This window comes from Sarcophilus harrisii, chromosome 4 (genome assembly GCF_902635505.1).
Source record: "Sarcophilus harrisii chromosome 4, mSarHar1.11, whole genome shotgun sequence".
In the NCBI taxonomy this organism is placed as follows: Eukaryota; Metazoa; Chordata; class Mammalia; order Dasyuromorphia; family Dasyuridae; genus Sarcophilus; species Sarcophilus harrisii.
The window spans coordinates 400,942,715-400,966,150 of NC_045429.1; the positions used below are offsets into that span (position 1 = coordinate 400,942,715).

The following is a 23,436-nucleotide window of genomic DNA, read 5'->3' on the forward strand; positions in this document are numbered from 1 at the left end:
AAAAGATCATGAGACGGTCTCTGTTAGTGATCTTATACAGTTGATATGTTTTCTGATATATGGAATAGGATTATGTAGAGTGTTTTATCGGCCTGATATATCAAAAGGAAAAATGATACGAATGTGAATTGTGAAATTCTTAGACAAAAGTTGCCAAATTAACATTCCATAAACAAACATGTAGTACATTATTAGGTACTAGGTTAGGTAGAAAGTTAGATGAGAATTGCAAGCAAAAAAGTTGCAATAATTAAAGGAAGTAGGTTGTTTGTATAACAGAATCTCAGAAGTAATACTTTTAGTGAAGTCTTCAAGCAGCTCACTTTTATTTAGTAGTTCAAATGTTAGGTAGTTTCCCATTGTAACTTGGGCTTGGGGACCAATGAGGGTAGTATATTCCTTCTTTTTTCCTCTCTAAGTATCACACCCCTAAAGATTGGCTTATTCCATAGACAGGAAATTTTCTGTTATGTCATCATGGAATCTTAGTTGTGGGTTGGCAATTAAGTTTGTGAATGCTGCAAATCTCATGTAAGATCAGTTTTTATTTTTGTCACTTTAAATTTTTAAAATCAGTAATTTTTTTGGTGAGTATTTGTGCTGATCACAAGTCAACAACTTAATAAACAGTTTGAGAATTGTCAAGCCAAGTAATCTCTCCCCCACCAGAGCCAAACTGCCAATAATCTCCCAACTTAATTGTGCCTGTCTTTCAATAGCAGCTATGCAGTCCTGTGCTTGAAGCTTTCCCATCTGATCTGCCAGAGCTGGGTTGGCCTCTTTGCAATGACATATATGGGAGGAAGAGCTCTGTGAAGGTTCTCTTCACAATAATAAGTAATCTGCCTATATAGATTTCTGCATGACACTGTTATTTATGTCCAAAAGCCTACTCCAGGATTAGCCAAGGAATGTGTTTGTGCATATGTGTGTTAGTACCTTGGCTTAGAGTTATTCTGAGCATGCTGGAACTACAGAGACTTTAGAGAAACCGTGCCCTATTTGTGGAAATTATTCCACTCATCTTTGGAACAGCTACCTTTGAGCTGAAATGTGAATAGGTGAGTGCCCTTGTCGAACTTGCTGTATCTAGTCAGCCCCAGTCTGGTCCTGCTGCTGCATCTATATACTCATTAAATCTCCTACTATGTGTTGTAGGGTCAGAACTTAACACCCATAAACTTAGGTAGATCATAATCCTCTGGGGCTGGGCTTAACATCTCTGGAGAGAAATTAGGGCAGGTACCAAGGATTTCTTCAAAGAAGCTCAAAGAAGGTGATCTTTAGCTCCATACAGGAAGTAGGAGGCTGCGATAGATAATCTAGCCAGATGTAGTGCATAGTTATAATCAAGTCTTTCTTGGGACTCCTGGATTCCTGGAACTTCTCAGTTGCTCCGATGTTTTGGAGGAGTGGGGTCTTGACCTCACAGTCATGAATGGTTTCCCATTTCTAGGGTCAGAATTAAGAAACGAAGTATCTAGACCGGAATACAGTTATCCTCCCCCATCACAATATTCCCCATTGTAGTTTCAATATATCATGGGTCTGTATAAGAAATTAAATGGAAATTGGAGTGGAAGTGGGGTTTGAGGAAGTCACAGATGACATTCAAAGGCTAACAGATACATGGAAAAAGTTTAGGAATTGGGAAATGCCTACAATAAAAGTGTGGTATTGTATAGTATAGCCTATGGCCAAATAACCCAAATCTTACAATAAGATATTATAAACACTTCATAAAATGAAAATTAAAAAAAAAATTATGAATCTAATGGTATGAAGAGAAGACCAAAAAATTTTATGTGGATTTTCTAGATCACAGGGGTGCTGTACTCTAAACTACTACAACATGGAAGAGATAACAAGAAAGTTCCGGATATAGGGGGTTGGGGAGTGGATTCCAGACAGAAAGGCAGAGCTAGTAGGTAAGAGATGCAGCTAGGTGGCAGTGGATAATAGAGTGCTAGACCTAGAGTCGGGAAGACTCATCTTCATGAGTCCAAATCCTTCTCAGCTATGTCTCTCTGTTTACCTCAGATCCTCATCTGTAAAATGAGCTAGAGAAGGAAATGGCAAAACATTCCAGTATCTTTGCTGAGAAAACTCCAAATGGGGTTATGAAGGGTGGGAACAGGACTGAAACCACCAAACAACAAACCAGATAAGGAGAGAGGATGACTAGCATACATAATAAGCCCTGACGGACAGAGAAGGACTTGGCTAGAAAAGCCTGAAGTTTTTCTGCACTACAACAATTGATCAGTTATTAAGAATTAGTGAAGTCAATGCCTATATTAAATTTAAAATTCAGTGACCTCTAAATACTTTGTAACTATTATCTTAAAGTATTAATTTCCTTTGGGGAATGAAAGGCACAACGGGCAGGAGAGGTGCTGAAGGAGGATGAATTGTGCATTATATGATTATAAATATTACATAATTTAATTTCAGTGATTTATAGGGGAAAACTGAGTTTTTAATTGAAAAGCTGAATAAGCAACCTTGAGCCTGCCCTGGAGAAACTTAACATGCTACAATAATGGTGCTGGCTGAAATATATTTCTTTTTCAGTAAGTGATGTGAGGGTGTTTTGTTGGGTTAAGGTAAGCAGAATCAGATTTACATGCCCTATTAAAACTAGCTGATTTTTAAAGTCTTCTAAATAAGCATTCTATGGTCATACTACAATCTGAATGTATTCTGTGGATTTTATTAGTGAAACTACTTGAAATCTGGGAATTTTGAAGGTAATACTTTAGTTCAGGAACTCAAGGAAATGGCCAGGAAAATACCTCTGGTCTAATAATTCTTTTAACAGAGTCATAGAATCACAGAATTTTAGATATGGTGGGAACCTTAGCCATCATCTAGTTGAATTCTCCATTTTATAAAAGGAAACCCTGACAGACTAAGGGATTTTTCCAAGTTCACTTCCTGACTCTCTCCTCACTATACTGACTGCCCTCCAGCCATCATCTTCATTCTCATTTTCCTTCCACTCTTTTGCCCCCTTTTCTCTGTAAGTTTTTGTCTTGTCTTGCCAAGGGGTCCAGGCCTTTAAACCATTTTTTGGATGTGTCTTCACCATGTCTCACAAATTGTACTACCTCTCATCTCTCACATCTCACCTCTCACAGCCCTTTATGTATTGTTTTCGTTTGTTAGAATGTAAGCCCTTTGCTTGCTTGATAAAGATAAAAAGATGTATATATATAATATATATATATATACACACACATGTAATATCTATATCTATATCTATATCATCTATATATATCTGTCTATCCCCATCAGACCAGCCAGAGGACAATTTAGAAACAAAAGCCTTTTCTTGAAATAAAAGGCAAAGTAAAAATATTACTATTTTGGCCCAGTCAGCAGGGGGAATAGGCAAGAATTGTAAGATACTTTTCACAAGAGAGAACTAACTTTGGAGACAAAGGACCTGGGTTCACACTCCGTCTCTGAAACTTACTGCATGCGTCATCTTGGGCAAATCATTTAATCTCTGGACCTCAGTTTGCTCATTTGTATATTGAGAAGCTTGGATTGGTTGGGTTTTGTGATCTCTTCTATCTCTGTAGCTATGATCCTCTTATCTGCCAGATATTTTGGGTATCTCTTTTAGTTCAGGGCAGAAACCAGGAGATACTGACTGGGAACACTTAGAAATGAGAGGAATTGATAAATGTGACTCGACATCCAACTGCTGGAATTCCAAATACAATGAGAAACTTGTGACATATTTGACAAGCTGGGAAAAGCATTTTGATAAACAGACAAAAGGCCTTAACAATCCATTCTTTTCTGGGGGGGGGGGGGAAGTAACTGTCTTCAGGATTATGTGTCTGTGTTCACAGAATTCTAATTGACCCATGATAAATTGCAAAAGAATATAAAGATATAAAGGAAATAAGTTCATTTTGATGATGGAGTAATATGGAAATTGAACCAGATGATTAATGATGTTACTGAGTTAGTCTCCACAGAACCTGATTGATCAGAGAAGAAAGTATAAAGTATCAAGGGGAGAGCGATATAATGAATCATTTGAGAATATTTTACTTGGGTTTCTGAAGAGATACGCTTACTGAAAGATGTAAGAGGCTCTATAGCTTCAGAAATTCTTCTGAAGAGGAAGCTGCAGGTTATGGGGACTGAGACCGAATAGGGATTGGACACGGCAAAGCAGAGTTAAAAATGATAAAGTCTTGGGATCCCTCTGGTGTAGAAGCAGAGAAAAGACAACAACAGGATATTATTATATTAAAGAGAGATATAGGGCCATGAATTTTATTTGATGAGCTACTTACTACAAATGTGTGGTGCCTCATTCATCAGAATGAGAAAAAGATGGCATGGAGAGATGAACAAAAACAGAGACAAGAAAATGAGAAAAAATGGGGGAAGGAGACAGAGAATTAGAAAGAGAATTGGAAGACAGAGAAAAGAGAAGGAGGAGAAAGGGAGAGGGAAAGACAGGAGAAACTATATTGAAACCCACTTAGGATTTAGGAGCAGTGTTACCAGGTAAAAAGAAATTTAAACTGAGTGTTCAAAAATTCCAGGAAAGGATGGCTAAGTCCCATGGGACAAAGATTGTTCTCAGCAATAATGGGAAACTGCAAATGTTTAGATTGCAAGGTTTTATATTTAGCCAGAAGGTAAGAGTATTCTAGGTACTGATCTCTAGAAAAGGAGATAGTCTTCAAAAATGAGGAAATTCAGAATGGTGGAGTTTTCCAATGTTATGCCAGTTTAATTTTACAAATGCTGGGGTATTAATAATAGATTCAAAGTGAGAATAAATGGCAACAAAAACCCAGAGCCATCTTTTATGAAATTCCAGTAGTACTAGATTAGAAAAAATTTAATGGATTGCTTGCTGATTTGGGGAGGAGAAAAGGAAGAGGAAAGAAGGAAAATTTAGAATACAGTTTTGCATAGGTGAATGTTGAAAACTATTTTTGTGGAGAAACTAGATGGTGCAGTTGACAGAGCACTGGCCCTTAAGTCAGAAGGACCTGGTTAAAATGTGACCTCAGACGCTTAATACTTATTAGCTGTGTGACCCTGGGCAAGACAAAACCCCAATCACCTCACCAAAATAAAAGAAAAATTGAAAAAAAACCCCTATCTTTGCATGTATTTGGAAAAATAAAGTACTATTAAAAAAAGAAAAAGAAAAAGGATTTAAATAGAAGTTTATTGTTCTGAATTTGGTGATTAGGGAACTGGTTAGATAATTGGACAATAAATTTTAGGGCATGAGTTAATTGTGGTGGAGTCACATTGTATGTTTGCACATCAAAATACACATTGCTCTGTATAGAATGAACTCTCTACAACACTGACAAAAGATGGGCATCTGAACTCTCCTTTCAGATGTGAGGATGACTTGGCAAGTAAGTTTTCCAAAGTTGGAAAGAGTTAAGTAAAGTATCTTAAAGGGATGGAGAGAGAGCCATTTTGATAAATTTATGAAATAATTACATGTAAAGTCCAGGATAGCTTTCTAGAGGTCCTTTGGAAGGGCCTTGGTCTCAGCAGGATAGTCAGCACGAGGATGGACAAGAATAGAATCCAAAGTCTTTATTGTCTCCTTCATAGTCTGTGTCTGTCATAGTCTGACCCAGTCTCAGTCTGAGCCAGTATCCTCCAGCAGTCTGACAGTCTGTCAGTCTCAACCAGTCTTTGTCTTCGTCTGACTTTGTCCCCAGTTTTTATATCCTATTACAATTACATCATTACAATATACTGGGTATAAGCCAATCTAAAGTGAGTATATCATTATATCATACTAGATATATGTGAACTAGAAAACCATTATCTCATCAATTCCACTGAGTTAACACCTTGTTTCAAGTTTACTTCTCCAGAGTTATGACCCTCTACAATTACAGATTATAGATTTAGAATTGGAAAAGACCTCTAGGTCATCTAATCCAGTTCCTGATTTTGTAGATGAGGAAACTGAGGAGCAGAGAAGTTAACTTGCTAAAGTTCACACAGATAGTAAAGTAGCACAGCCAGGATTGGATTCCAATTCCAAATCTAGTATATCATGCTGAATTTTTCCATAAGAATAATCTTTTTTGAACTTTTTCTTTTTTATGACAATAGTTTTTTTATTTTTCAAAATACTGTGCAAAGGTAGTTTTCAACATTCACTATTGCAAAACCTTGTGTTTCAAATTTTTCTCCTTCCCTCCACCTCACCCCTAATTAGCAAGTAATCCAATACAGATTAAACATGTACAATTCTTCTGTACATTTTTCCACATTTATCATGCTATGCAAGAAGAATCAAATAAAAAAAAGGGGGGGGGAATGAGAAAGAAAAAAAAAACAAGCAAATAAACAAAAAAGGTGAAAATAATATGTTGTGATCCACATCATAGTGTAGATAGTGGAATGCAGATAGCTCTCTTCATCACAAATTTATTGGAACTGGCCTGAATCACCCCATTATTGAAGAGCCAAGTCCACATGATGATAATCTTCACATTTTTAACCTTAGACTAAATGAGAAAAGATGGAAGTGGGGTTGATTTCCAAATCTGGGAGCCACAGGGAATTGAGGCTGCTTTGTGTCCTTAAACAGAGACATGGCTCTATAGAAGGTCCTTAGGCTAGAAGCTATTGGGACCCAGATGGGACTCCTGCAATACGTGAGGAAATTACTTATGGTCAGTCACTTGGGGATGAAAGCAACTCAAGCTCAGAATGCCATCTGGTGGTTTATGCAGATAATAAACTCTAATTATTCTAAACCCCTCTGAGTCTTTCCACTTCCAGTGCCATTTAAAAGAGATGAGACTTTGGGGATCTTAACATTGTATTTGATTTTATTATGACTTTACACTAAGCAGAATGATATAGTTGAAAGAGCTTTGGCCTGAGAGTTAGGACAGTTGGGTTTGAACCCTGACCCTTCCTCTGCCTAATTTTGTGATACCAGCCAAGTTAAATCTCTTCTTTGGTGTCATATGATAGGGTTAGACAAGATCGATAGTTCTCAAAATGTGATTTGGGGGTGGCTAAAACTCAAGGGATTGGTAAGGTCCTAACAATTTCATAAATGATTTCATATTAAGACATTTAAATTCCCAATATGGTAAATATCCATAGATATAATCCATATAAACAAAAGCTTTGAGGGGAGGGTATTCTCAACTATTTTCAAGAGGGGTCCTGAGACTAAAAAGCTTGAGAACCACTAATTTAGAATCAGATGACCTCAAAGTTCTTTCTAGTGGTTAAGTTTATAATCCTATAATTACCTAGTCTCTCAAGTTCCACCCAGATCTAGTATTTTATGCTTCTAAAACTTGAAGTGGGCCACCAGGTGGCAGAACAGTTGCTAGGCCTGAAGTTAGAAAGACATCTTCCTCAGTTCAAATCTGGCCTTAGACACTTAATAGCAGGATGACCCTGGGAAAGTCTCTTAACCTTTTTCGCTTCAGTTTCCTCTTCTACAAAATGAGCTGGAAAAGGAAATAGGACAACTAAACAATGACAACTACCTCTTTCCATTTATAAAGCTCATTAATGGTCCAAAGTATGCCTTTACAAAGGTAGAGCTGTTGCATTTCAAACATGACTCTTTAAACATTAGTGTGAGAAAGGAAGGAAAGAAGCCTTTATGAAGCATCTTCTTTTCTTATGTGCCAGACATTTTACAAATATATCACTTGATCCTTATAACAACTCTGGAAGTAGGTATTATAATTATCCTCATTTTGCAGGTGAAGAAACAGGTGAAACAGATTAATTGACTTTTCCAGGGTCACACGAGTGAGTGTCTGAGAGTTGATTGAGGCTCAATGCCCTACCTATTGCAACATGGGGTTTGGGGTATTCCCCAAGATGAAGAATGAACATACATTTCTCTCTTTAATGATGCTACAGCTAACTAATCAGTAAGAAGGATAGTTAATATATATATTTTTTCTTTTTTTTTTGCAAAAGAATAAAAAGGCATCTTTACCTAAGGCTAAGGACAAAGCTATCAGATGACAAGTTGTCCTGTAGCCAATTGTCTTCAACCTCACGTGACTGCAGAAATGGAGTCAGCCCCTCCATTGCAGGCTCCTTGGGAAGCTTCTTTGCATTTTTTAGGTGACTCAGCCTTCTAGGGCTGGGACCTACCCACACTGTAGGACTGCAAAGTCCTCTGAAGGACACTGATGCTGACCAGAGCTGGGCAATGAGAAAAGGCAGCTGACAGTTGGCAAGATTGCAGGGGAAATGGTTGTGGAAGAGATTATAAAAGAAGATGCTTTCAAGCTCATCCTTGATTTCAAATAAAAATCTCCACTTAGAAACTCAGAGTTCTGGGGGAGCAAAGGAGAAAAATGTTTGCAAAACCATCTTTAAAGGGCTAGTTAATTATGGGCTATTAATGATGATGATGATGCTCAAGGTGATTTCTAGAGCCAAAGAGTCAATGCCAATTCTGCTTGAATACAACTTCAGAAGAGAAAAAAAAAAGCATAGGAAGGAAAAGAAGGAAGGAAGGAAGGGAGGGAGAGAGGGAAAAAGGAAGAGAGGGAAAGAGGGAGAGAGAAAGGGACCAAGAGAAGGAAGGGAAAAAAGAAGGGAGGAAGCAAAGAAGGAAGGAAAGAAGTAAAAAAAAAAAAAAAAAAAAGAAAGAAAGAAGGAAGCAAACAAGGAAGGAAGGAAGGGAGGAAGGAAATAAGAATTGTTAAGTGCCTGCCATGTACCAGGTACTGTGCTAAGTACTTTATAAATACTGTCTCATTGAACCTCACAATCCTGGAAAGTAGATATTATTATCCCCATCTTACAGATCAGGAAACAGAAGCAGATAAATATGAAGTAACTTGTGCCTAATGTCACATAGGTTGTATGTGCCTGAGGCTGAATTTGGACTCAGGCATTTTTAACTGCTTATCCAGTACTCTATCTGCCTCTAGGAAGGCAGTGAATAAAGTTGGCTCAGTAGTCAAAAAGACTTCAAAGTAGATGGATGATATATGTGAATTCAAATCTAGTCTTAGACACTTAACTAGCTGCATGACCTCAGACAACTCACTTAATGTCTCTCCTCATTTCCTCATTTGTAAAATGGGACTAATTATTAGAACCTATCTCTCCAGGTTTTTAATATATGTAAAGTGCTTTCCAAACCTTGCAGTCTTATACTATATAACTACTTGTTTTTATTGTTGTTGTAGTAGTATTACTAGGGTTCATGTTTCACCTTTGACCCATACTGGCTATATGACCCTGGGCATATCATTTAACTCCTTGTGCTTTAGATAACCAAGACTGATAGTTACTGCATTGGTAGAGGGAGTTTCCTCACCCTAAAATATCCTATAACTAGTAAATCGCAGATCTGGTTCCTATCCTTATCCTTCTGTGTCTATATAGCTTCTATAAGTCTTCTCTAGGTATCGTTCAAAGATACTGTGAAAAAAAAAAAAAATGGAACTGCTACTTCAGCTTTCTTTTCATTCCATTCTAGAGTTCCCACAAATTACGGGTTCAATGAGGATTATTTTGGAAATAGGTGAACCTCAGTCATAGCTTGTGCTCCCACCATAAGGTGAAACCAGAAACTTCTAATTGGAAACAAATAGCTTCAAATATGATTTATTCTCATACAGGATGAAATCTGAGACTTCTTATGTCAGCTCAAGCTTTGATACTTAGTCATTACCACTCTAACAAAGAAGACCACAGCATCAATTGATGAAAGCTTTTCCTTAGAATAGAAAATGAAATGAAATAAATCTTTAGTAGATTCTCAATAGCCAATATTAAGTTTATTTGAGCATCGAGTACTTTCTTGCCCTCTTCTTCCTCAGCATCATCAGGGGATGAAGTTCACCTTTATCTTGGTTTTTAGTTAAAAAGTGGGGAAATGCCTTGGTAATTGTGGGACCCATTACTTAGAGCTCTTGAATGTTACTCTGTGATATAGCAGGGTCCCTGCTTCACTTCCTAACTTTCAGCAGCCTGTTCAAAAATCAGTGTCTATATTCCAGTTAAACTGGAGTCTAAGAAAATCAGACATTTGTCTGATAAATAAGCATATGTTTATAGAGGTTAAAGGGAGCTTGATTTATTCCCTTTACATAGAAATATTTGTAAATCAACTTTTTAGGAGTCCTGAGCAATAGAAGGTCCAAGATATAAGAGTTGGGCTTTTAGGGTATTGACTAGTGAATCATTAAAATAGAACATGTTGTTGGGGCATGCAAATATTACAAATAAAGGATTGAGAAAGCAAGGAGGAAGGTCAGGAGAAAAATGGAAAATCAGAGAATGAATTAAGAAATAGAAGAGGTGTATAGCAGTCCCTTTAATTACTCCCCGTAATCATTTGTAATCATATTCAAACAGCTAAGTTTGGAAAAAATAGGGAAAGAAGGAGTTCCTACAAAATTCCTTTTATGCCACAGATATGGAGCTGATACTTAAACCAGGTCAGGTCAAAACAGAGAAGGAAAATTATAGACCAATTTTCCTAATGAATGTTGATGCAAAAATCTTAAATAAAATATTAGTAAAGAGATTTTTACTTGTCACCGGGATAATACACTATGACCAAGTAGGATATATCAGGAATGCAGGACTGGTTTAATATTAGGAAAAGTGTTAGCATAATTGACTATATCAATAACCAATTAACAGAAATCATATTATATTAATAGATACAGAAAAAAACATTCATTTCTATTAAAAACACTAGAGAGCATAGGAATAAATGGAATTTTCCTTAAAATGATAAGTAGCATCTATCTAAAACCATCAGCAAGCATTTCTTGTAATGGGAATAAACAAGAACCATTCCTAATAAGATTAGGGGTGAAACAAGGTTGTCCACTATTACCATTACTATTCAATATTGTATTAGAAATATTAGCTTTAGCAATAAGGGAAGAAAAAGAAATGAAAGGAATTAGAGTAGGTAATGAGGAAATTTAATTTTCACTCTTTGTAAATGACATAACGGTATACTGAAAGAATCCTAGAGAATCAACTAAAAAAACACTAGAAACAATGAATAACTTCAGCAAAGTTGCAAGATACAAAATAAATCCACATTAATCATTGGCATTTCTATATGTTATCAACAAAGTCTAACAGCAAGAGTTACAGAGAAATTCCATGTAAAATAATTGTAAATAATATAAAATATTTGAAAGTTTATCTTCCAAAACAAAGCCAGGAAGTATATGAACACAAAACCCTTTCCACACCAATAAAGTTAGATCTAAACAATTATCAAGTCCTCATGGGTAGGCCAAGCAAATACAATAAAAATGACAATTCTACTTAAATTAATCTACTTATTCAATGCCATACCCATCAAACTGCCAAGAAATTACAGAGTTAGAAAAAATATTTAAAAATTCATCTGGAAGAACAAAAGGTTGAGAATTTAAAGGGGTTCATGATTTAGACATAAAGGCTGATACTATAAGCAAATTAGGAGAACAAGGGATAGTCTACTTCTCAGATCTTTGGAATTTATGGACAAAGAAGAACTAGAGAACATCATGAATACAAAATGGATAATTTTGATTATATTAAATTAAAAAGTTTTGTACAAACAAAATCAATGCAGCCAATATTAGAATAATCAATAGCTACTTCTCAATGTCAATAATTATAATTCAAAAATACACATGAATACATGACATAGGTAATGTCATATAACCAAAATTACTTCAGAATAGTATAGAGCATCCATCTTCGGTGTGATCTAATAAAAATTCTCAATATTCTGGCCTTTTGAATTTTCTTTTCAATAAGGCCAGAAGTTTGCAGTTATAAAAAGACATAATAGAGATTTAACTAGATGAAAATGAGAGAAATCTTGGGGTTTCAGTAGTTTATGAAGTCATAACCAATATAATATAGCAACTACAAAGCTAATATAATCTTTAACATTAAGAGAAACATGGTATTCAGGATCACTGACAACCATCTTTGGCTTTAGGATGGGTCACTCATGAAAATCAGAGCCCATTAAGTAGTACAAATCATCAGGAGACAATGGCATAATTTCTCCATTTTTTAAAATGATAAGGATCACCAGAAAGACAAGTATTTCCTGGTAATTTATTATAATAAGCTAATTTTTCTTTTGGTACTCATTTATATTACCAGAAGGGAAAACTGAGGAAAATTTTTCAATGCCCACTTCTGAACAAAGCCATTGTAGAAGGGGTCTAAAAATTATCAACTTTCATTATACATGGCAACAAGACTACCTGATGATCAATTCTGATTGATGTGGCTCTCTTCAACAATGAGATGATTCAGACCAGTTCCAATTGTTCATTGATGAAGAGAGCCATCTACACACAGAGAGAGGACTATGGGAAATGAGTGTATTCACAACATAGCATTTTTACTCTTTTTGTTGTTGTTGGCTTGCATTTTTATTTTGTTTCTCTTTTTTTTCTGGTTTGATTTGATTTTTCTCGTGCATTAAGATAATTGTTTAAATATGTATGCATATATTAGATTTAACAAATATTTCTACCAGGTTTAACATATATTGGATTACTTGCCATCTAGGAGAAGGGGTGGGGAAAAGGGGGGAAACTGGAACACAAGGTTTTGCAAGAGTTAATGTTGAAGAATTGTCCATGCATATGTTTTGAAAAATAAAAAAGCTTAATAAAAAATAATAAAAATAAAAACATTCAGCTTACCCAGCACTTTCAGAAGACTCCCTTACTTAAATATGCTCCACTTTTATCACAGAGCCAACAGGAATTTAGGACCTAAAATAATACATGGTAAAGACAAACAAGTGAACATATATTACTATATTACTCTTTGAACTCATTCCATTACAACTTTTCTCAGGTAGATTCAAAACAAATAGAAAAAAGGTTAGAGTAACAGGGCAGGAGCAGGAGTTAGATGAAGTTTGCCTCATGGGCTAATGACAGAGTAGATAAAAAATATCCATAAATATGGCATAAATTGTATTGTTTACAAGGAAGGTTGGTCTCTTCAAAATTGCTATATTATACAATTTAAGGAGAGATAAATAAATGTCCCTCTCCTTTTTCTCCCAGATATATATTTGTTTATTTTGTAAAATATTCTTCTTTTTGTCCCACTTCTTGAGATCCATTGGTTCATAGAATTTTAATCATTAGCTAACCTTTGGAGATAGGACAATATCACTGTAAGTTTTAGGCTAGATTCAGTGAACTTTATGGGTTTGTGCCCATTTAATCACTTACAATTAGAATAATTTTAACACAGAGAAAGAATTACAAAACTAAAGGGATTAAGTCCCTCTAAGCATGGTCAGCTGACTGATATTTGAAACATGGTTAGTGAAGCATGGAAGTAACTGAGTTAGAAATAAAAGGTATCAATTAAACTATTTGTCAGGTATGTTACAATAGGGATTCCTTTCATGTAGAGGTTGGACTAAATGGCTGCTGAGGTCCCCTACAACTTCAAATTCTATAAATAAATAAAAAAATGACTCCTAAAAAAAGTCCAGAAATATCCCTTGTGTGCCCCTGAATGTCGAAGTCTAGTCACTGTCCCCCTCCCGCCCCTATCAAACCAGAAGGGAAGCCTACTCTCCAGAGAAAGCAAGCTTAACCTCTGAAGCCCAGTGAAAGCCAGCACTAAGACCCAGAGCCCCAGTATAAAAAGTCTGAGACAGTACAAGATCAGAACCCAACTCTCACATAAAAACACCAAGTTCTCTCTCTGTCTCTCTCTCTGTCTCTCTGTCTCTTTCTCTCTCTCTCTCTGTCTCTCTCTGTCTCTGTCTCTGTCTCTCTCTCTCTCTCTGTCTCTCTGTCTCTCTCTCCCTCTCTCTGTCTCTCTCTCTCTCTCTCTCTCTCTCTCTCTCTCTCTCTCTCTCTCTCTCTCTCTCTCTCTCTCTCTCTCTCTCTCTCTCTCTCTCTCACACACACACACACAAAGAGAGCAAAAAAATTAATAAGAACTTGATTATAGAAAGTTACTATGGTGATCATAGCGTGGGAGGATCAAGGCACAAACTTAGAAGAGGACAATTGTGTCAAAATGGCTACATGTAAAACCTCTCTGCTCTCCCTGACTCTGGCTCTGGCTCTCTCTCTCTCTCTCTCTCTCTCTCTCTCTCTCTCTCTCTCTCTCTGTATACACATATATAATTTGGTCTCAGGCCTAAAGAGAATTTCTTGAAGAATTTAAGAAGAATTTTGAAAAGTAAATTAGAAAAAAGAAAAATTGGGAAAATAAATGAAAATAATGCAAGAGAGACAGTAGCATGGAAAAAGATATATAAAAATTTACCAAGGAAAATAACTCTCTAAAAATAGAATAGACCAAATGTAAAAAAGAAGTACAGAAATTCATTAAAGAAAATAATTCCTTAAAAATTAGAATCAAAGAAGAGGAAACTAATAACTCTATGAGACATCAAGATATAATAAAACAAAATCAATAAAGTTTTTAAAAATAGAAGCAAATGTGAAATTTCTCATTAGAAAAGCATGAAAAGACATAGAAAATAGACCCCAGAGTGATAATATAAAATTATTAGAGTTCTCTTTCAAGAAATTTTCAAAGAAAACTGTCCTGATGTTAAAACCAGAGGGCAAAATAGAAATTGAAAAAATCCACCAATTACTGCCTGAAAGAGATCCCAAAATGAAAACTTCTAGGAACATCATAACCAAATTCCAGAACTCACAGATCAAGGACAAAATATTGCAAAAAGCCCAAAAGAAACAATCCAAATATCATGAACCTGCAGTCAGGATTACACAGGACTTGGCAGCTTCCATGTTATAGAACTGGAGGGATTGAAATATGATATACCAGAAGGCAATGGAGTTAGGATTGTAACCAAGAATCACTTATCTAGCAAAATTGATTATAATCCTTTTTTTTTGGGGGGGGGGATATTTAGTGAAACAGAAGACTTTTAAGCATTTCTAATAAAAAAAATTGTAAAAAAAATTTGTGACCTCCAATTGACCTCCAAATACAAGACTCAAGGGAAACATAAAAAGGCAAATAAATAAATAAATAAAAAATAAAAAAAAAGAAATAAGAGAAAAAATAAGAAATTTTTATGTTTATATTTCTATATGATAAAATAATATTTGTTACTCAACTTTATTACTATAAGTGCAATTAGAAATAGACAAAGGATGTGGACATAAGGTAACTTGAAAAAGATGATATTCTTCTCTCCCCAAATACTCCCAACAAAATAAAATGTCAAGAAAGAAAATTGCATTAGAAGTAGAAAGGGGGGGGGAGTTTGAATGGGGATAAATTATCCAATATAAAATAGGCATGAGAGAACTATTAGAATGAAGGGGAAGGTGGGAGTAGGTGGCAGGTAAAGCTTAAATCTTACTTTCATCAAAATTGGCTTGAAGAGGAAATAACATATACATTCAGTTGGATTTAGAAATATATCTTACCTTATAAGGAAGTAAAAAAGGAATGGGGATAATAGAATAGGGGGCAGGGCTGATAAAAGGGAGGGTATACTAGGGAAGGCACTGATTAGTAGTAAAATACTTGTGAGAAGGGAAAAAGTGAGAGATCAAAGAGGCGGTAATAAGCAAAAAATAGCATGAAGAGAAATACATAGTTATAACTATAAATGTGAATAGGATGAACTCATCCGTAAAATGGAAGCAGATAGCAGAACAGATTAAAAACCAGAAGCCTACAATATGTTGTTTACAAGAAGACATTCGAAGCACAGAGATACATATAGGATAAAAGGCTGGAACAGAGTTTATTATGCTTCAGCTGAAGCAAAGAAAGCAGGGGTAACAATCATGATTTCAAACAAAGCAAAAGCAAAAATAGATCTAATTAGAAGAGATAAAGAAGGAAAATTTTATCTTGCTGAAAGGTACCATAGACAATGAAGTCACCTCAATACTAAACATATATGTACCCAATAATATAACATCTAAATTTCTGAAGAAACAACAAATTTCAGGAGGAAATAGACAATAAGACTATACTAGTGCAGGGCCTCCACTTTCCCCTCTCAGAACTAGATAAATAATACAAAAAAAACAAAACAAAAAAAAAAAAAAAAAAAAAACAAGAAAGAGGTTAAAGAGGTGAAGAAAATTCTGGATAAATTAGATATGATAGCTGTCTACAGAAAATTGAAGAGTAGTAGAAAGGATTATATCTTTTTCTCATCAGTATATGACAGCTACACAAAAACTGACCATATATTAGGACATAAAAATCTCACAACCAAATGCAGAAAAGCAAAAATAGTAAACATCCTTTTCAGATCAAAATACAATAAAAATATTAACTAATACAATCCTAAAAAACAAGTTGGGTTAAAGAACAAATCATAGAAACAATTGATAAGTCATATGATTATTTGAATAGATACAGAACAAGCTTTTAAACAAAATACAGTATCCATTCCTATTAAAAACTCTAGACAGCAAAGGTATAAATAAAGCTTTCTTTAAAATCATAAGTAATATTTATCTAAAACCATCAACAAGCATTATCTATAAGAGAGATGAGCTAGAAGCCTCGATACAATTAAAGGTAAAAAAGCAAAGATGCCCATTATTACCTCTATTATTTAATATTGTATTAGAAATGTTAACTATAGGGGCAACTAGGTGGTGCAGTGGATAGAGTACCAGCCCTGAAGTCAGGAGGACCTGAGTTCAAATGTGGTCTCAGACATGACACTTCCTAGCTATGTGACCCAGGGGCAAGTCACTTAGCCCCAGTTGCCTCAGGGGGGAAAAAAAGTTAACTATAGCAATAAGGAGAGAAAAAGAAATTAAAGGAATAGGCACTGAACAAACAGAATTATCACTTTTTGAAGATGATATGATGGTACATTTAGAGAATACTAGAGAACCAAGTAAAAAACTACTTGGAATTATTAACAATCTTATCAAAATTGCAAGATACAAAATAAATCCACACAAATCATCAGCATTTTTATATATTACCAAAGTCCAGCAGCTATTTATAATCATATGAAAAAAAGTAGGATGCTCTCAGGAAAAAAAAAAAAAACCTCGAAAGTACTCTATGAACTTAAAGCAAAGTGAAATGTACTGTATACAAAATAATAGTAATGTTCTGGGATGACCAACTGTAAATAACTTAGCAGTACTATCCATGATTACTCTGAAGGACTTTTCATGAAAATCCTATCCATACCCAAAAAAGAACTGATTGTGTCTGAATACAGATTGAAGCATTATCTTTTCCTCTCTCTATCTCTCTGTTTTTCTTTTAACTAAATTTTTCTTGAGGTTTTTTATTTTCATTAAGGTGGGAGATCTATGTTATTTTTCACAACTTGACTTTTATGGAAATGTTTTGCATAACTTCACATGTGGTTTCTTAATTGTGGGTGGGAATGAGGGAGAGAAACTAAAGTTCAAGAACTTTAAAAACAAATGTAAATTTTTTTGTTTTAAATGTTAACTGGAGAAAAATATTTTAAAAAATAAATCAAATATATAAAAATCAAATGCTAAAATATTTTTAAAAATATATCAAATACATAAAAATAAAAATATAGTCAAATGCTCAAAATTATTCTTATTCAGAGAAATGCAAATTAAAATATTTCTGAGGTACCACCTCATACTGTTCAGACTGATTAATATGACAAAAAAAGAAAATATTGGATGTTGCAAGGAATGCGGGGGCGGGGAGGAACTGGGACACTAATGCATTGTTGATGAACTGAGTCAACTATTGTAGAGAGCAATTTAAAACTATACCCAAAGACTGTGCATGCCTTTTGATTCAGGATTACCATTTCAAGGTCTACATCTCAAAGACAATGAAAAAAATGGAAAAGGACCTAATTGTACAAATTATTTACATTAGCACTTTTTGTGATGGCTAAGAATTGAAAATCAAAGGTATGTCCATCAACTGAGGAATGGCTAACCAACCTGTGGTATATGAATGTAATGGAATACTATTGTGTTATAAGAAATAAACATGCAGGATTGATTTTAGAAAAGCCTTCAAAGACTTACATGAACTGATGCTGATTGGGGACCGGGACCAAGGAATGAAAAGAAGCATTTATTAAGTGTATACTATGTATGAGGCTGTAATAGTCTCTCTAAAATGTAATGTTCTCTGTTGAAATTTCCTTGGGGTCTCTGGGAGCAGCCTTTGTTTTAGTTCACTAATCACCACGAAAGTACCCAGGGATTAAAGTCCAAATCCTTTATCGTCTCCTTCACTTGGGGCTCGGCTAGTTTTTCTGGAGGCCTATCTCTCTCCTTGATTCCAAGAGCTTGAGCTCCTACCTGCCTTCTCTGGCTTCTGAATCTCCCCGAAGATCCAAAGATTTGTGCTTCAGTCTCCAGCCACAACAAAGGTAGAGGATGGAATGAATCTGGAATAGTTCATTCTATCTTTGAGCTAGATGACTATGCTTATTAAAAAGTGCCCTTGTCTTTTCTTGGCCCTAAGAGCTTCTAGCTTATGTGCCCCACACTGAGTACAAACCAATCATTATATCACAAGGAAACCATTATTTATTGTAGGATTAAATCAATGCTAACCTAGATTTAACCATTGTCTCCTCAATTCCACTTAGTACCTTGTTTCAGGTTCTGACCCATAACATCTCCTTGTAGGATTAAGTCAATCATACTGAACCATGCTAAATTAGATAACTATTGTCTCTATCAATTCCATCGACTTAGTATCTTTGTTTCAAGTTCAGAGTTCTGGTCCATAACATGAGGCCCTGTGTTAAGCACTGTACATGACAAGATGAATTCTTTTTAAATCTTTGATTCAAGTGTAGCAATACTTTGTATTCAGAACCAGGAGAACATTGTACACAGAAATAGAAATATTGGACAATGAATTGTGAATGACTTAGTTATTCTCAGTAAGAGTCATCCAAGACAATCCCAAAGGATTAATGATGAAGCATACTATCCCCCTCCAGAAAAAGAATTGATATTGACTGCATTCAGACTGAATTGCTATTTTTCACTTTCTTTTTTCCATTTTTTTATTTGAGTTTTCTTATACAAAATGACTAATATGAAAATGTTTTACATAATTGCACATATATAACATAGCTGATTACTTACCATCTGGGGAGGGAAGAGAGGAGGGAAAGAAAGATACAACAAGGAACTCAAAACTTTAAATAAAAATATAGGAGGAAAAGTGACAAAAATATCCATAAATCCTTTAACCTAGCGACTCACTGCCATGAATATATCACCATCAAAAGAAGGGGTAAGTTTAGGACTGAGAGTAATGGAAAATGGGAAGAGGATGAGTAAAAGGAGCCAGATGCCATGCAGCAATCAATGACAGACTTTTTCAGGTTGTTAGTGTTAACCAAGATTCATCTTTGCTTCAGATGTATAACCTCCATTCATCCATTTGATCCAGTCAGCTCATTCAATTCATCCATTTAATTTATTCAACAAACATCTGTTTAGTGTCTGCTGGTTCTAAAGATATGAAGACAAAAGAGAAAAGAAAGCTCTGCCTTCAAAGAGTTTGCATTCTCTTGGGAGGAAACAAGAGGTATTGAGGTAAGTAAAATAACAAATTAACAAATCTTAAAGCTGTACTTTTGGGACATTCTGTATATAAAGTTAACATAAAGGTTGGGTCCCCCTCCACCCAAATTGAGGAAATAAGGAAAAATCTAGAGTAGAATGGTAGAGTGTAGCACTTGAGTTGACAATGACAGCCTATACTTATTACTTTAAGGTTTACAAAATACTCTACACATATTAAGTCCTTTGATTCTATGAAGTAGATGCTATTGTTGTTGTTTAGTTGATTATTCATATGGACACTTTGGGATTTTCACAGTAGAGATACTGGAATGGTTTGCCATTTCTTCTCCAGTTCATTTTACAGATGAGGAAACTGAGGCAAATAGGATTAGGTAACTTGCCCAGTTCATTCTATCTTTGAGCTAGATGACTATGCTTTTTAAAAATCCTAGAAGTGTCATATCAACTAATCTGAAAGCTCCTCATTTAACTCTTTCTCAGAAATGACTTTTTGCATAGTCCTATGATAATCTCTAGTCTCAAATGGCTTTCAGCAGAATTTGTTGATGGATCTAATAATGGTTTTGCCTCCTTATTTCACATTTCTCCTTACATCAAACTTTCTTTTTCAAACAAACCAGATTTTCTGGCCAATTCCTGAAATTTGACATTCTACCTCAAACTCCTCCCATACTCTTTCTTCATCTTTATGTCTTAGAATCCTTAGCTTCTCCTCCAGGAAGTTTTTCATGATTCCCCTGGTTTTTATTGCTATTGCCTACCTAAAATTACATTAGATGTAGTTTTCTGTCTTATGTGTCACATCACCCAGTAGAGTTTAAGCTCTCTTCTTGGGCTCTGGTTGGGGAATGGCAATAGGTAGTCACATTGGTGCCAGGACATAAAAGTGCTGACATTAATTTAGGGGAGAGGAATAATACCAGCACTGCTTCTTTAGGGGCTGGCTACTGAGTTCTCTCAATTCGTTCCATGATGGGGTAAATGAAGCTGGATATGGTAAGAGATCTCCACTGTATCCAGATACTGAGCCTGGGGAGAAGCACCAATCCTCTTAAGGGATCAATTCTCATCCGATTTCAAGGAGGACCTGTCCTCCTGTTGCCTTCATGGAATAGGCTATACATCGGTAGGTTATGCTAACACAATTCACCCCTCACTGCCACAAAAACTCTCAACTCCATTCATTTTTTCCTTTGTTCTTAATATATATATGTGTGTGTATATATATATATATATACATAATATATATATAGATAGATTATTAGTATAAATTAACATCTATAGATATAGATATAGATTCTTAATATATATATATATAATATATGTATATATTTAGATTATTAGTATAAACTGACATCTTTAGTTTTTTATCATCATGAATCCTTTTTAATTTCTCACTGACCTTTGTATATTAATAGACTAAAGAGTTTAAAAATGACAGATGTGAACCGAAACATCAATGAACTGAGGGTTTACTTGTTGCCTGAGAAAAAGAAAGTGTGGGTTGAACTAACATGATTTGATGGAGCGGGATATTTGTTTACCAACTTACATCTCAATAGCAAATCACTAGGGATCTAAGTATCCTCACATGTGAGAGATGGAAATATCATGCAATTGCCTGATGCAATTAGCTCTCTCTTTTGGGGGGTAGGCCCATGAAAATAGTTCAATAAATGAGCTGCAATAAATTTACCTGATTTAACAGTTATAAATTCATGTATTATATTACATTGTAAGGTTCTTGACTTTCCTGTAATTTCCTGTCAAGAATTATTGGCAGTTTTAAAATCTTTTTGCAGGAGTGTTTGGAGGAAATTGGCATATGTCTAGGGAATGCAATATTTATTGGGTCAGCTGTATCCCTAGCAGTATGATGGGCATATCTACTGGAGGCTGAAACTTAAATGTGCCCTTCATGACAACTTAACAGAATTGTTAACAGAAAATGTTCGCTACATTGTAAATGGGGGATACAAGAAAAAGATGAAACAGTTTTAAAGCAAAATTTTTTCTCTTATTTGATCATTTGTGAATTTCCAATTTAAGACAACCAACATTGAAATTAAGTACTTAAGAGCCCTGAATCTGGGGTCAGAGGACCTTGTTTGGATCACAAATTGGTCATTTTCTAGCTGTTTGGACACATCTTGGACACATCTCAACCTTTTCAATGTAAAATGAGAGATTTGTACTAAATGACCATTAAGACATGATCCCTCTCCATGAAAGATGCTCTGCAATAATATCAGGGGATAAAAAAGCTTTAAAAAAGTCCCTGCCTTCAAGAAGCTTATGATCTAATAGGGGAGAATATGCTTTGTGACATGTACATATATAAATATAATAAAAGGCATGCTATATTTTTAAAAATAATAGGACAGAACTGGAAGCTTGACTTCTTCTGATGATGAAAAAATAGTCCTACAATCCACTTTTCTTTTGGGTCACTCCTACTGAATCTATCTAAGTGATTTTTTTTTTTACTGACTATTTAGATTGCTTCAACCTAACTGTAAGATTTGGTTTGCTTCCTCTAATCTGTTTTGCTGGTATAGTGAGTCCTAGAGATCTGTGTGATCAAAGGCACATTACTGAAACTTTCTTAGCCTCAATTTCTCATCTACAAAATAGGATATGATACAGGAAGCACAAAGATGTGAAATTCAACTGAGGTACTGGGCATGTTGACAAACACCTGTAATTCCAGCTGTAAGAGATGCTGAATCTTGTGGATCTCTTGAGCTCTGGAATTCTGAGCTGTAATGAGCTATGACTGGGTATCTTCACTAAGTCTGGCATCAGTATGGTGGGATTTCCCACTTCGGGATTGGAGGACCAAAATTTTCTCTAAAGAGGGTTGAACAGGCCCAGGACTGAAAAGGAGCTGGTCAAAGTTACCTGTACTGATCAGTAGTGGGATCAGGCTCATACACTTCCAGACTGAGTGAGGGAGATCCAATCTTTAAGAACAAAAAAATTAAAGAATCAAATGAGATTATGTATGCAAAGTGCTTTACAAAACGTTTAGGTTAATTCAAACTGTTATTATTATTATTAGTTGTAGTAGGCATTTAGCTTTTGTGAAGGGGACTTCTGCAGAAGTTCTAAGCAAAACCTCGGTTTGTTGCTTTAAATAGCTACAATAATAGAGATCACTCACAGTCCCAATTCAGGACATCATCATTGGAAAGGGGCATAAAGAAGGGTGACTAGTACTTAATAAATCTGTAGTTCCCAATAATGTATTGAAAAACAACCTTGAAAGACACCAGATCTTTGATCAATGCTGGGATAAGTTATGAATTCAGAGTTTAAAGGTGAAGTACACCTTCTTTTGGGTAGAAAAGTAGTGGAATACAGGGGAAGACTACAAGTCATCCATTGTTGGACATGTAATTTGTTTTGCTTAATTTTACTACTTTGTTAAATAGTAGGTTCTGGTCACTGGGAGTGGCATCCCTAGGAAGTGATAACAACATTTAAAAACAGCACCAATATGACAAAAAGAGGAATATTAAGCTCGGGAGGGAACATCCAGCCCTTAAATCTGGTGGGTGAGATCATTTGCTGAGGCAACTGCAAGTGATGATGAGCTGAAAACTAGATACAACAACTTCTTACTGCTCAAGTTCAATAAGTTGACAATTTTGTATGGCCCACCAATGATGTTATAAATATCCCAATGGCCCTAGGCAGAAAAAAGTTTCCCTCCCTTGCTTTAATGTTTGCAAAGCACTTTATACATATTGGTTCATTTAATCCTCACATTAACCTTCTGAGGTAGATACTATCAATATTCTAATTTTACAGAAGAGGAAACTGAGTTTAATTCAGTGAGATTAATTCAGTTGCCATGGGTCACTCAGCCATGAATCATAGA

General features: G+C 35.3%; 1 long non-coding RNA gene across 1 annotated transcript in view; it reads right to left on the reverse strand.

The window, feature by feature from the left end:
- Positions 1-23,436, reverse strand: part of LOC116423393 — a 52,352-nt gene that overhangs the window by 8,094 nt on the left and 20,822 nt on the right. Inside the window, exons 3-4 of the long non-coding RNA XR_004233991.1 lie at positions 22,455-22,516; positions 12,702-12,773 (exon numbers count right to left, since the gene is read on the reverse strand). This is a non-coding gene — a long non-coding RNA (uncharacterized LOC116423393). The remainder of the gene's footprint in view (positions 1-12,701; positions 12,774-22,454; positions 22,517-23,436) is intronic.